Here is a 14,668-nt window from a genome sequence, read left to right as displayed (position 1 = left end):
ACAAGAGTTGGATGAGTTAAACAGTAGTCATATCAGGTATCTGGCAAATACTTTTGGCCCAGCAGAAAGTCCAAAGTATTGGATTGCCCCAAGCATGCATATGTAATACACACACACACAAACATACATACATATGTGCACGTATGTAAAAATAGATCTCTCTCAGCCAGCCTACATTAAACTGAAACCCCTTTAAACCAACAGTTCTGCTTCAGTCCTGAGGGCAGATCTGTCTACATTCTACACTAACTTTTTAATCATCTGTTGAAGGTTCTCAAGATCCCTGGCTGGGGGCATATGCTGATTTTTTTCCTATAGAAACTACTCAAATACACTTCAGATGCATCACAAGACAAATGACCTTTTTAGATTTTTCCTCTTAAACTGATAAGCTAGAAAGAAATAAATACTCACATTTAGGCTAGTAAAGTTGAACATAAATAAAGGAAGCCCTTGGTAATGCTTACAGAATAGTTTGAAAGATTATCTAATATTTCTTTCTGGACAAAATTTTCCATCACTATGGACTAATCCTTGTTTATTTAAAACCAATTTCTTTTKGGGTTCAGCATTTGAAATTCCAGTTTACTGGTATACAGAACCAGTACGCATGTACATAATTAGAGATATAAACAAAGTTATGTTGTACCTGAATACTCAAAAATGGTAATACTGGAACAGTTTCTGGTCCAAGTAAATTAATAAAAAAGTGAGACTTACACACATGTAAGTCTGTGCACATATACAAGCATTCTGGCTTTTCTCTACCATAAAATTACCACTGGCTATGGGCAATATAGCATGCAATGTGTTACTGATTTATTGAAAATTAAGGAAATTTGGACAATGGTTCAGATAATAATAAACAAACAAACAAAGGCAGCACTTTTGAGCTAGCTGTTTTGCAGTTCTGTAAGAGGAATGCAAATGGTAATATCTTTCAGGTAATATCAGCATGTCACTGAGCAACAAGTGCTGCTACAYTGAATAACTGCAGGAAGAGAGGACTATAGCTGATGACAGCACAGAAAATATACTCTTAAAATATCCACAAGCTAGTTTACATTCACAATTCCAAAATAAGTACGACAACTATTTCACATCTGATTTGTTCTGGCATGAGTCTGGGTGAACCAGAGCGCAAGGCTACCCAACGTGAAGTTATTAAAATTGTATCTACAATCTAATCTCTGGCAGGCACTCAGAAGCTATCAAAGTAACAGTCATGAGATAGTTCTGTTTCATAGTAAATATCAGATATTTTCGTTAGTACATTCTGGCAAGAAATGCATACTGATGTTCAGAATACATATAAAAATGAAAAAATGAAGAAAAAAATAGAGTAACTCAATGTAATCTAGGGTGAAAAAAGTGTTTTTATAATTGTTTTATATCAGTCATAAGCTCCTTTGAAGCAGTCTGCGGGTGCTAGTAGAAAAAATATTTTTAGAAGAGAAAGAAATGTTTTGTATGAAAATTGAGAACATAAAAATTGCCCTGCCAGGTCAGACCAGAGATTCCACCTAGCCCAGTATACCACTTCAAAGTGGCAATGGGAAATGCTATTTAGAGACAACATACAAGCCAGGCCAGTTGCTCCTAGCACACTCCCAGAGCACCCACAGTTGTTGGATTAGAATGTTAGAAGGCACCTACTTACTTAGTCCTTTTATTATCTGTTTTACTTTATGACAACAATATCCCTTTTTGATTCTAGTTACATTATCCGACTCCACAATCTCTGGCAAGTTCCGAAAGTTCAACTCCTTCCCATTGCATAAAGTACTACCTTCTTTTATCTGTTTTAAGTTCATCTCCTACTAGTTTAACTGAGTATCTTCCAGTTCTAATATTGTAAGATTTTGGCAAATAACAGTTCCACATTACTTTTAGTCACTACCTTCATGATTATGAAACTTTCTTTTTTCCAAATTGAAACTTTAACTTTGGTTACACCAACGATTTTCCATACAGCTACTGTAGACATATGTATGGCCTATCTGAAAGTTTAAAATTTAAAATAATTAATTTTAAATTTTTAAAATATCTTAATTTTAAAATATCTACTTTGTACTTATATTTTACTTTTGAATAAAATGTTTGAATCGGCTTTTAAAATACGGTTTAATTTAACTTTTAACTTTTGATTTGGCATTAACCTCCCCCTCTCCCCCATTTCTAATTAGTATATTATGTCTGAATAGCTACAGGATGCACAATCAAATTCCATTTCCAACCACCTTTAAGCATGAATATACATAGTGACTCATGTCTGACAAARCATTTTATCAGTCATTTGTATACAGCACAATTATTTTCCCCACTTAAAGAAGCACAGAATAACAGCTAATACGTTTTGCTGCAACCCAAGCTCTGAAATGATGAATACCCAGGGATTCAACATGATTGCTTTCAACATGGCCATCTAAATCATTCATCACACATCATCCATTAACAGGATTGGGGCAAGTTATCTCAAGTCACCTTGAAAAGTAATTGAAAGAAAATACACTTCTATTTGGGAGATCTAGCCACATTGCCTTTACCATCAACTGCATCGACTACATTAGGAGGAAAAAATAAATTACTTAGTGCACTTCAAGTGTTCTGTAAAAAACAGTAATAATATTTATATGAACTTCATCCAAATTTTGTGATAAACCAGTGTGTGAGAGAACAAGTTCAATCTGATACACTTAACAGGTTCAGGTTTTCCTTTCATTTATACTCCTGAAGTGTCAGGATACTTGTGTTCATTAAGTTCTCCTTGTGAATGTGATAGTAAGTTTTTTTTTTGTCTTTATAAATCTATCCACTATAATTAAAAAAACCACCACAAAATATCAGAATAGCAGACGTAAAGCTTAAAAGATCCTTCAACATTCAAATTTCCAATTATGATTGTCTTTACAAACTTTCCAAATTTATCATGGATTTGAAATACCTGTTAACACTAAAATCTAACAGTACTATAACATAAATATCACAGTTGTGCAATTTTGTTCAATTAGAGGTAATCTGAGTATCTCTGACCCCAAAATAAATAATGCTTGTACAACTTAAATGGAAAAATTCCACTGTAAGAGTACGCAAGATGCATCTATTATAATTTCTACTTTCTTAATATTTTTATAAAAGCAACATTCACAAAAGAAATCAGGCAGCCTTCCTGTTCCACAACAAAGGTCTATGCACTCTGTCAATCCTACAATTGGAAAGCAAGAGCTAACATTTTGCTCCAAAAAGTGCTGCAGCTGTTTAGAATTGATGCAAACAGGCCTGGAAACTGTAAGCAAGGATATATGACTGTCTGTAAGCATTACAAAAAGCCATGTTGCAGGCAGTGCTTAAAAGAGGGTAATGCTTGTGTGAGGCTCTCCAGAGAAACTAGCAGAAGAACATCTCAGAGCACCAGAAAAGTCATCTTTGTCACTCAAAAGTATATAGTATTAAAAATGAAAATCTATAACAAAGATTTCTTTTAAGACATTAGTCGGTGAAGTAAATAATGAAAACATGTTATACAATCTAATAAAAAAACACTCCCATTGAAAACTCACAAATAAATCATCTTATTCCATTAATTAAGCGCACAGATTTAGTGATTGTGATCAAGTCACTGTTGAAACATTTCATTAAAATTCATCTTTATTTTTTATACTAAGGCTTATTGGAGAAAATAAACACATAGCAAACATTTTTGTACCTAATACAAAATAGGGATGTGGATGTCCCAAGCAAAAAAAAACAAAAAAAACAAAAAACAAACAAACAAACAAAAAAAAAACAGAAAGAAAAACAAAAAACAAACAAACAAACAAAAAAACCCCAAGCAGTTTAAATGATAACATCTGTAGTCATATCTTGGACATCGGATGTTTTTGCCAGAACTACACTCCCTAGAAGTTCTGAACAGATATGCTTACATCCATTTTTATGAAACCGGCTCTTCAAGAAAATATTCTTCAGAAACCAAACACTTATTAAATCATGGATCGCTATTCATAAGGCAGCACCATTACCTATTTGTATAAGCTTATACAGCATCATCACTTGAAAACTGTCCCCATTTTACATTTTCCATTTTCAGATTGAATCCATATCTTATCTAGGTAAATTTTTCATTTATTGTTTCCATAGCAAAGATTTTTCCAATCCTTAAAAAAAAAAAGTAGTGTTGAATTGTGTTTTTTCTGAAGTGAAAAAAGAAAAAGTTGTAACAGTACAACAGAGGAACCACTTTTACAAGGCAGGTTTACTTATCAGTAAGTATTCTTCCTCCGAGCTCTTTTTATCATCTGTAAGTAACATCTTTAGCCAAAAGCACTATCTTAAGCTAACACTCAACAAGGCAACAAAAAGACCATCAGTCACTGGAGGAATAACAGATCGGTTCAACCTCTTCTCTATCAAATGAAAATGGTAGAAGAAAACAGAGACAAAAAAAGTGATGTGGAGAAATAGTAGGTTCATTTAATAGTATATTTGTCAAAATGGTCTATTTCTCTGTTCTGTGTTTTTTACATCCAAAAGAACATTCAATCTTTAAGACACATATTTAATCATATACAAACATTTGTAGTTTGATTTCTCATCCAAAAGACTCATTGGGATGCCCTGAGTTGAGAGCAAAAGCCAATCCAGATAAAGCACAGAACTGCTGATTCCTACTAGTTTCTTAGCTATATAGAAAGATGTACTGACTAATGAGTCTTCCAGTTGGAATGTCTTTAGCAGCAACTATGGAATGGATTTCAATTCAGAATCACATCCTCTTCATTTATTCAGTTTCTGCAATCAGTATTGGGAAGCATCAGAAAAACAGTCTGCTTTAGTTAAGAAATATGACTTTCTTCCCGTGAAGTATGGTACTCTCCAGAAGTATACACTGAATTTAATCAGTACAACAAAATACAACRTTGGAACTTTTTAAACAGAGAATAGGAACAAAGATTTTGATGCCATTTAACATGAGTAACGTTATAAATCCAATTATGATTTTTTAATTAAAAATGAAAAAACCAAAGTGTTCAAAAATTTCCAGTTTAAGTTTCAAAAATATTATATAAATACTCTTTCTATGTGATGTGCTGCAAGATGGATCCTTGAATCCAAGCATGGAATTCTTCAGGACAAGACAGTTGAGAGGTTCAGTAGTCCTTTCACAAATGAAAAAGAATCAAGTTCTTTTGATCTTGTTAAAAGGAAAAGCAATAAAACACAGAAGGGACTATTTTTCACCTTATCATTTTGCTGGAACAAAAGAATACAATCAGCTGAAAACAGTTCCATTATGGTCATACTCTTGAGGCTCTAAAGGGCAAGCTGCTAATTTAATCTTCACTGTTGAGTCCACTTTGAGCCTTTAAGCCACAGATAATGGTTTTATACAAAATCTTATTTTTATACTATCAAGATAAAACTGCTGGGAGACATGTTCGAGTTTTACTTAAAACACACTCTAGTCAATGTAACAGAATAGGCCAAAAATGTGGTTTTTCAGCTCTGTGAATGGCTTTCAAGCAGAACAAATGAGCAAGCTCATTATATCACGTAAGTAAGCTGCAGAGCTGTGCTGGATAACCTAAATCCCCAGTGAAGTAAATATGAGAACTGAGCAGGAAGAATGCAAAAAAGGACTAAGTAACCCACAAGACTGCCTGAATTCTGGTTGTTTACAATTTGGTGATGGAATAGTAGGATGCTGAAGACCAGATTGCAATCCTTCATCTTTAAACTGCTCCTTGAGCATCCTCTGAGATCTGACATGATCTTGACCAGATCAGAATTTTCCAAAATGGTTCAAGGGATTTGGAAGATCAATCACYCTTCCAAGTGAGGAATACAGAACACAAAAATAATTATCTACTATAGTAAAAATTTGAACTACCACACTGCCATTTCCCAAACACCGCAGAACAATGCATCTACTCTCCTGTACGTTGGTGGCATTTCAACAACAAAACATAACCTTCTAGCTTCACTTACAYTGTAGTTTACAAAAACAGCTCTGTTTCCTTGAATCACAGAAGCCTGACTAGATCTAACAGATTCTTGGCTTTTAATTTTGTTAAATGAGATCAGAATATTGCACAAAGGGAGGAAGGGAATCTTATTACAAATAGCCCTAATGCTTAAAAATGAGGTAAAGTTTGACAGCAAAGACCTTTGCCCACATAACCAGGACAGTTCAGTGATTAGAAAGTATGAAGTGTATGGTCAAACTGCAAACTAGGATTTGTTTAGGTCATTTAACTGCCAAATAAGACATTCTAGGTAAATAGATAAATAAAATATAAGGAAAATCAATAATGTATATTGGTATCAGGATGAAGTGCCTGCTCCAGAGACTACTTTATTCTTTTTCTATCAGACACATTGAAGACAGCCAGGAAAGACTGTCCAAAATACATTCATTCTCACATGAGTCCAGTAGGAAGGGAGGAAAAGAAGAAGCACAAAGAACATGGAGCCCTGTAGTGAGGTTAGCCTCACTACAGTCTACCTCTCTATACCTCTCCCATCATGCTTCAGAAAAGATGGAAGAGAATCAAGTCTCCAGGAAAAAGCTGTTTTTGAGGGATACAATCTATCTTGAATTCCAATTACTCCACCAAAATAAAACTAACTAATTATCTTTCTTGGCCTTGTGGAATATGCTACAGATCCATCAAGGACAAGACTAGCACATCTCTATACTCCTTTCCTCATTTCCTTACTTTTGGCCTTGATGCTGCCTTGTTAGATACCATTAGATGCTGCTGAACTACTCAAGATCTAACAGAGGTGGAAAATGATGACAAAGTGCCTCTCTGGTTTGTGAAAGAAATTTATCCTCTGGCAGTAGACAGGTGCTTATGTTATTAGCAGAAAGTCCTAAGAAACCAATTCAGTTTTTCTGTTCTGAAAAGCCAAAACTACCTTTCATCAGCTAAGATATTCAAAACATTGAAGCTATAGAAAAAGTAGAGTTCAGTTTGTTAGGGTAGATTTGAGAATACAAGACACTTCTAGTTTGTATCGGCAAACTGAAGACTGTTAAGTCAGTTTCAGTTAAGTGAGTTGTCTCAGCAGAAAACTAGTCATTTTTCCCATAGTACCAAATCATTTATTTATCACAGTACTGCCTAATAACTTTGGGGAACAAGGAGGACAAATATTTTTTTTACTCCTCCTTCCCATGAAAAGGAAACAAACAAACAACCCCCCTACCACCACCACTAAAGGGCAAAACCCACTCTTCTCCTTTCCTTATGCTATTTTAATGTTTCACTGAATTCTGTGCAAGAAATCAATAAAGAAATAGGCACACATTGAGAAAAGCCTGTATTTGGGCAAGTAAGTTGTGAAGAAATAACTACAAAAGTAGCTACAGTCCCATTCTAAATGCTCATAAATGAAAGATAAGTAGCCTGGGATTAGCACCAAAATAAAATTAAAATACTTAGCCAGAAGAGGGTAATGGAATTTGAACAGCTTTCATCATATTATCATATGGAAGTTCCAACTTTTCACAAGTAATAAAGAATTACCATGCTAAACACAACCTTGTTCTCTAAGCCAGAAGGCTACAAGAGCAAATGGTCTTGAGAGTCATAGCTGACCGCAGATCTCTCTGTCTCTGACATGTGGGTTATATACTGCTTAAAAGTAATAAAGTTTTTAGACACCAACTAGTTTAGAGTATAAATGTCAAGTAAAGACAATGCTGATGGCTCAGGACACTGCATTTTAAAAATTGAGATAATTTAACAGTTTCAGAAAGCTACAAGTTCTGAACAATTCTGTCTTGTATTTTCACAGTTGAATATAAAACAGTTTGCTACTGAAAGTCATATTCACACAATGTAAAGAGTCACTGTAAGAAGACCTATGACACACTAGTTAATAATTACTAAGTAGTTAATCCTTTGGATATTGTAAGTAAAGACATATAAGACAGTAAAGGCACCTCACAAGGAAAAGGAACATTATTAGCCATCATAATTTTGACTGTACAGTCAACTGAACAATAGAACAACTTGCTATGGGAGGCTCTCATAGCACACAGGAATTTTCTGGGAGAAACATTAACTCTTACAATATTTTTCTGAAGTAATCCTAGAAATTAACAATGAACAGATCATAGCTTTAATTTAGGAGATGTCTGACAGACAATGGAAGCCAGAGATAACTACTTTCATAATAAAAATATTACGATTTACTCAACTTACGAATTTCTTAATACTAACCCCGCCACATCGTTTTTTCATACGAAAACGTCCAATTGTGTTTTCTCTGATCCATTTAGCCTCACATCCTAATTGCACTGCAGAAGAAAACCAAATGTAAATACATGAAGCAGGTAAGAAAAAAGTAAAAAACAGTAAAATATTAATATAAAAAATGAAATTTTTGATTGAAAAAAATGAAATACTTGATTAGTTTGATTCCCTACTATTTAAAGCCAGTGGCAAAACTGGCAAGAAACTCCGATTCCACCCCCTCCACCAATTCTTTTATAATCCAAAATGCATTTCTTTAAAAACTATAATAAGTTTCTAAATTGACATATTTGGAATAGAAATCCTATGCTCCCTTTAAGCTTATGAATTTTGTTGACTAGATTCTCTWTCAGAGCAGTGTTTTCTTCAGAGAAAACTCAGCTTTCTAACGCATGGTCTTTACCACCAAATTCATTCCAGACAGACCTCTTTCCCCTTCTCCTTTCTCTTCTCATTTGCATGCCTATTTATTTCATGCTAACAACAAATAAAAGTAAAAATTAACTTCTAAGACCCTTTTCATGTCATCTGTAAGACCATACAGAGTTTTTTCTAGCCTACTCTGATATTTGAAGTCTGATGAACATAAACATTGTAGCTAGAAAGAAAGAAATATCAGTGACATTTTCTGAATGTAAATAGGAGCTAAAATTTGTTTCAATTTTCAAAATAGAGAAAGAACAGAGTAGACATGTCTACAATAATATTAATCTAAGCACAAACAAAATTTTTTTATTTTAAGGCTGTGCAAGGCAATTCCGTATTTCAAAAATCTACAGGGATTACGGGGAATACAAAAGAAATTTAGCTCTGTGGAGTTCAGGAAACCTTTGCTCTTCACTCTTTTACAACAAACAAGCTCTTTAAGGTATAGACAACGATAGAAGGTCTGACTTCATATTTTATGTTGTTAGTCCTCTTAGAGAGGAATTTGTAATGAGGGACTAATTTTCCATCTGCCACATCTCCTCTCATCTAGTCTCATCACCTCAGCTAACACTGTGCTAGACCTAAATATGCCTGGACCCCACTGCATTTATTCTGCAGCTCCAAGATCCAGAAAGGAGCCTGCTATTACCATTAGTAAACTTCCAGAAGGACTTCTTAGGCAGAAGAGGGAAGGAGAAATATCCCCCCGAAAAACACTCAGTTCTTATCTGCAACCGCTATTTCCTTTGACCTGCTGTAGTTTTGAGAAAATAAAGTGTGTGTGTTGGGGGGGGGGGGGAAGGGCTAGTGTGAGAGGTGAAGCGAGCCGAACCACACRTGGCACCAGCGGCATGTCAGCAACTGCCACCACCCGAGGAGAAACGCAGGAGGAGAGACGGACACAGCCGCACGGTGAGACAGGGGAGAGTGCTGCCGGTGCCCGCGCGCAGCCCAGCTCTCCCACACGCCCAGCTGAATAAAAAGAGCCTCCGCCCCCTCACCCGCGCAGCCCTGGCGGTGGAAGGGCGCGTAACGGCTTTACCGGCCGGCGYGTCGCGCGCCCAACGGCTTTTCGCGCCTCTGCGGGCGGCGGTGCCTCCGCGCGCTCCTGCCCTCCTCTTGCTGCGGGCCCGAGGCTTCCAGCGTTTTCCTCGGGCCGCCGTGCGGGCTGGGATTTCTGAAGGAGGCGCTGCTCTCCTAAGCCAGCGGCTTCCCAGACASTGCCGCAACGACGCCGGAGGGCTGTGCGGGAGGGCTGCGAGGACCGCCTCGGAGCGAGAGAGGGCCGTGCGGGAGGCGCTTTTCTAGTCACCAACTTAAGAACTCATTTTTATTAAAAAAAAAAAACTTTGAGCTTCAGCTTCTTCACAATCAGGATGGCAAAAGATTTATTATACAAAAAAGATTGTTTTATAAACTCTTTTTTTTAACAGCAGGACCCACCCACAGACATGCAGGTGTCAGCAAGGCCCTCCCAGTAAAAAGTACAAATTTACACAATTTTCTTTTTTTCTTTCCCCCCTAAACCCTCTGAGCTAACTTTCTCAGATGTTCTCTCACTGCAGTAATAGGAAGAACATAGCCTAAAACAGACAGTAAGGTTCAGAAGAAAGATACCTTTTATGTTACAGTGTCTGTAAAGTTTTTGCTCATTTTTATTCACAGGCTGGTTTATTGAGAGCCTCATCTGCAGCCTTTCCTCTCACAGAGCTAAATATATATATTTCTTCAATTATGACTTTCTTCAGGGATTGAAAATACCTCAGAATTAACTGGGAAATATACTACCTATACCATGATAGGAAAATAAAGTTGGGGTTGCTTTTCTTTTGTTCTTAGTGTTCACTTACTATTTGCTAGGTTAAAATTGCTCCTACCTTTTAATTCTTAACAAAATTGCTACTAAACTAACACTATAAACATATCCTGAATTATTTGCCTAACAAAGACTTACTTCTTTATAGCTTTTTTTTCTGCTATCTCATCCTTTTTTTTCACAGTCATCTTCAAGAAGCTCTGTAATAATAGCCAGAACAGAATTAAACTTTGYCTGCCTGCCTCAGTGAGTCAGCATAAATCTGCTTCTTTCACTCCTGGCAAGTTCTACCATCTAGCAAGACGGCCAGGTGAAAATACGAGCTTAGTAATTTTATGAAGCTTAGGAGTGGCTTGGTTTCTCTTTCTGGGGAGGAGGTTGTAGGTTCTTGCATGGCTTAGATCAAAAGTTGTTTTGTTTTAAGGGAAACTACTGCTTAGACTTCTCYTTTGCATCTAAAAAAGGCCTTAGTTTTGATAGGTATTCATAAAGAATGGGCAGAGGAGTACTGGATACGAGGGTGTTTTGCATTTTTTCTACCACTATAGCTGGCTACTGACCTTAAACAAAGCCATACTGGCTGATGTCCTGATTCTGCTTTGCAACCCTTTTTGGGTGTAAGCTTATACCCTAGCTATCTCTGCAAAACATGCTCTACCAACAGGAAAATTCTGGACTTCTGCTTTATTGGTATTTATAGGTTTAATGAAGTGGTCACCTTTTTTAGCTCTATGAATATACTGCTTCTCTCTGAATGACTTAGCTCATTGGCTGTGTGTTAAGACTGAGTAGCCTGTAGATCCTTGACAAGTTGATGAAATTTAACTACAGAAATAGCTTGAATCTAATGAGTATTTGAGGAAAAAGTTCTGTCATAACCCTGAAAACTATTAAGTATTTACGTACAAATGACAAAGCTTGAAAGAGAAATAAGTGACTCTYTGAGTAGTAGAATTTACATTTAATATAATGCAGAAGAGTAAACCCATTACCAAATACCAACTTTGCACTTTGTAGTTAAATGTTACTTGTGCTTTAATGACAGTCTAGAGAAATACATTGCATTGTAATTGTTAATATTTAGTATTTCCATTTTCTTACTATAATGCAGCCTTTTGTCCTATCTTGACTGATTGCAGAGAGAGTGCAAGGAAGAATATAGCATTACCTTTGTGCAGAATGTGTTTTATTATCTTTGTGCTGCTTTCATATACAATGTTGCGTACAGGAAAAGATATCAGGAGAGAGGCAAAAGATTTTCTTATGTATCTGCAAGGCCTGAGTTAGAAGAAAGTAAAACTTAATTCAAATTTATTTTGGAATTTTAGCTAATCTGAATCTATAGTTTAAATGAGTGCTAAAAATAGCTTTTGTCTCTGCAAAAGTGAATGTAAGTAATTTTCATAGCACTTTGATTTTTATAATGAATATTACATATAATACGTATTTTGTAACACTATAATTATACATTATTTCAATTGCATTTAATAGGGATAGCCCAGAGATTTTTGTGGAGTGGGTGCATATTTTGCTCTAGGAGATATTTCTAATGCATCAGAGTATTAGTTGTGTTCAAGGGCTTTTTAAAAATTTCTGAATCTTCTTGTACTGTTTAAAATTTTCTAGGGAGAAGTCCTATGCTATTTGGTAAATATAACTTTTACTAAACATTTATATTTTATTGCTGATCAGTATTTTTCTGTGATAAATTATTCTTTTCATCTTTTTTTCTCTTTTGTAATAAAYGCTGTCTTTCTGTAAATCTGAAAAACAGCTGTAGAACAGTTTAAGGGACTGATTCTGTAGTGAGTCATCTGACTGGAATGTAGTTAGTACTGAAAAAGTTACTAGGCTTTAATTAAAGATACTAAAGCTTTTGACTCTAGATGTTTTGGCTTGCATCCCTGTTGCCATCTGTTGTGCTGAATTRTTTACAAGAGTTGTTTGAAAAGTTTGTGTGGTTTTTTTGTTTATTTTTAAAAAGTCCAGTATTGTCATCTGAGGTGAGTTTTGATTATGGTTCTGCTGGCTGGTTGTTATGCTTGGCCRTGTATCTGACTGTTTATGTGGCTGACATACACTGAAATTAGAAGTGTTGAACCTGAGCACAATGATAGGTCTTGCTAGTTAGACAATAATGTTTAGTTGTTGCAAGATCTAGGCTGGACAGCCTAATAGRAGATGTGTAGCAAAATGGCATTTTATGAAGAATTATTTTATATTATTGGAAGTTGCATTTGATACTTGATTGCTTCGTAGTTATTCTGAATCTGTAAAGAATATTTTTTTTTCTTAGAGATACAAAATAATAATCTCTTGGAGTAGTTAGCATTGTGACAAACAGTTAAAAATGACAGACTTTTTTTTTTTCCCCCCTCAGGATTTTTATATTTGGACTTTGGACTGCTGAGACWGTTTATCACTAAAATTAAAGATGAAAAATCTAAAAACTAGAGGGTAAATTTYATTCTCTAATGTTTTTAAATTCTGTAGTTGTTTTGTGATATCAGTATGTATCCTCTTGCTGCTGTGGTAAATTGCAAATTATTATATGGTTTTATGCTTTATAATTAGCTTTTTAATCCACACCACATTGCAATACTTTCTCTAAAACTGGGATGACGATAAACTAGTTTTTCTGAAAAATATAAATCGGTTTTCTTCAGAAAAGGTAACATTATTACCATTATTACTCTTGTTTCCAGAAAAAAAGACATTCTGAAAACATTATCTAGTCTCCACTTAAATATTCAACATTTCAAAGAGGAAAAAAAGTGTCTAGTATGAGGATAAGTTCTGACTTTAATTTTAGCACTACTATTTTCAAGCTTACGTAGATCTGTGCCATCAGATTTTAACAATAGTGGCCAGGTTTTGATGACTGGATAGACTTCTGTGCTCAGATTTTTTTTTTAACTTATGTCATGATTTATATTGCAAACAGGCCTGAAAATACTGAAAATATTGTGTTATTTGCTGTTAATAGTGTAAATAAGGTTAAAATAGYACATCAAAAGATGAGGTACAATATCATCTGTTGCAGTGCAGGCTTGCTACTGTTTCTTCACTGACATGCTTTTGTAATACGTGCCAAGTTCACGCAAGAAAGAATGTCTTCTGAATTTAGTTCAGTATTTTAGATGATAGAAGCTCAATTACAAATTCAGGATTGTAATAAYCTCTTGTGATGATAAATTTCTTATGGTATTTAGCAAGCTAAGTGCTTGYTTTTATGTTTAATTGCCCAAATACCATTGAAAAGTTGGTTATTGCTTGGTTTTTTTTCCCACTCAGCATTATATGTGCCCAATTGTAGTTTTTATGGGAAAAGATTATAAATTAAATGTGTAAATAAATATAATTCAGATATTAAAGTTGTTTATAAAAATAGGGGGCATATTCAGTGGTCCARATCCTTGTAAGCTTTTCTTTTGGATTTCATAATGACATCTATTCAAGTCAGTGCAAATGTATGTAATAAAAACCTCTGTTCTGTAACTTCAGGACATACGCACTTGCATTTATGTCATATTAATTAACAAGAACGGATGTTAACTATTTATATAGAGTTATAATAGTAGTCCTGGACCTCAAAAAAAAAAAAAAAAAGGGACCACTGCCTTTTGGTAATAAGTATTTAAAAGGTGGCTGAAAACAGAGCACAGTACTACTTTGCTTCATAAAAAGCCAATGGCCTATCTAACCTAAACTTCTGGTGAAAATCTTAATAATTCTTAGTACGCATAAAACTTAAGAAAGGTGTACYGAGGTCTATGAACATGACTAATGGAGCTCACTCTCTCTCTTTTTTCTTTTTTAATGAGTTCTTATCCAAATGACAGTTCCCTACTCATAGCAGATTCTGAGGTGCTATTTTCTTTGGTCTTCATTGCACTTTGTATCTAAGRAGGACATAATACCTAAATGTTCTTCCACATAAATTATAGATCAATTTTGCATGCTAATGCACATTCCTTGCTCCAGTTGACTTTGTGACATAGTGTTAAAGGCCCTTTGGGACTCTGCTGGAGAACTCTCATGGCATAAAAGCAAACTGCTTGTTTTCTTAGCAGGAAAGGAAACCCATTAGTTTTAAAKTAGTCTTGAATGGTACAGCTGGTCTCCCCGGTGGATCTAGATTAGACTTGTTGAATCAGCT

The sequence above is a fragment of the Rhea americana genome, unplaced genomic scaffold, assembly GCF_003343005.1.
Source record: "Rhea americana isolate MKP2758 unplaced genomic scaffold, rheAme1 scaffold_35, whole genome shotgun sequence".
Lineage (NCBI taxonomy): Eukaryota > Metazoa > Chordata > Aves > Rheiformes > Rheidae > Rhea > Rhea americana.
Note: the sequence above shows the minus strand (reverse complement) of the source record.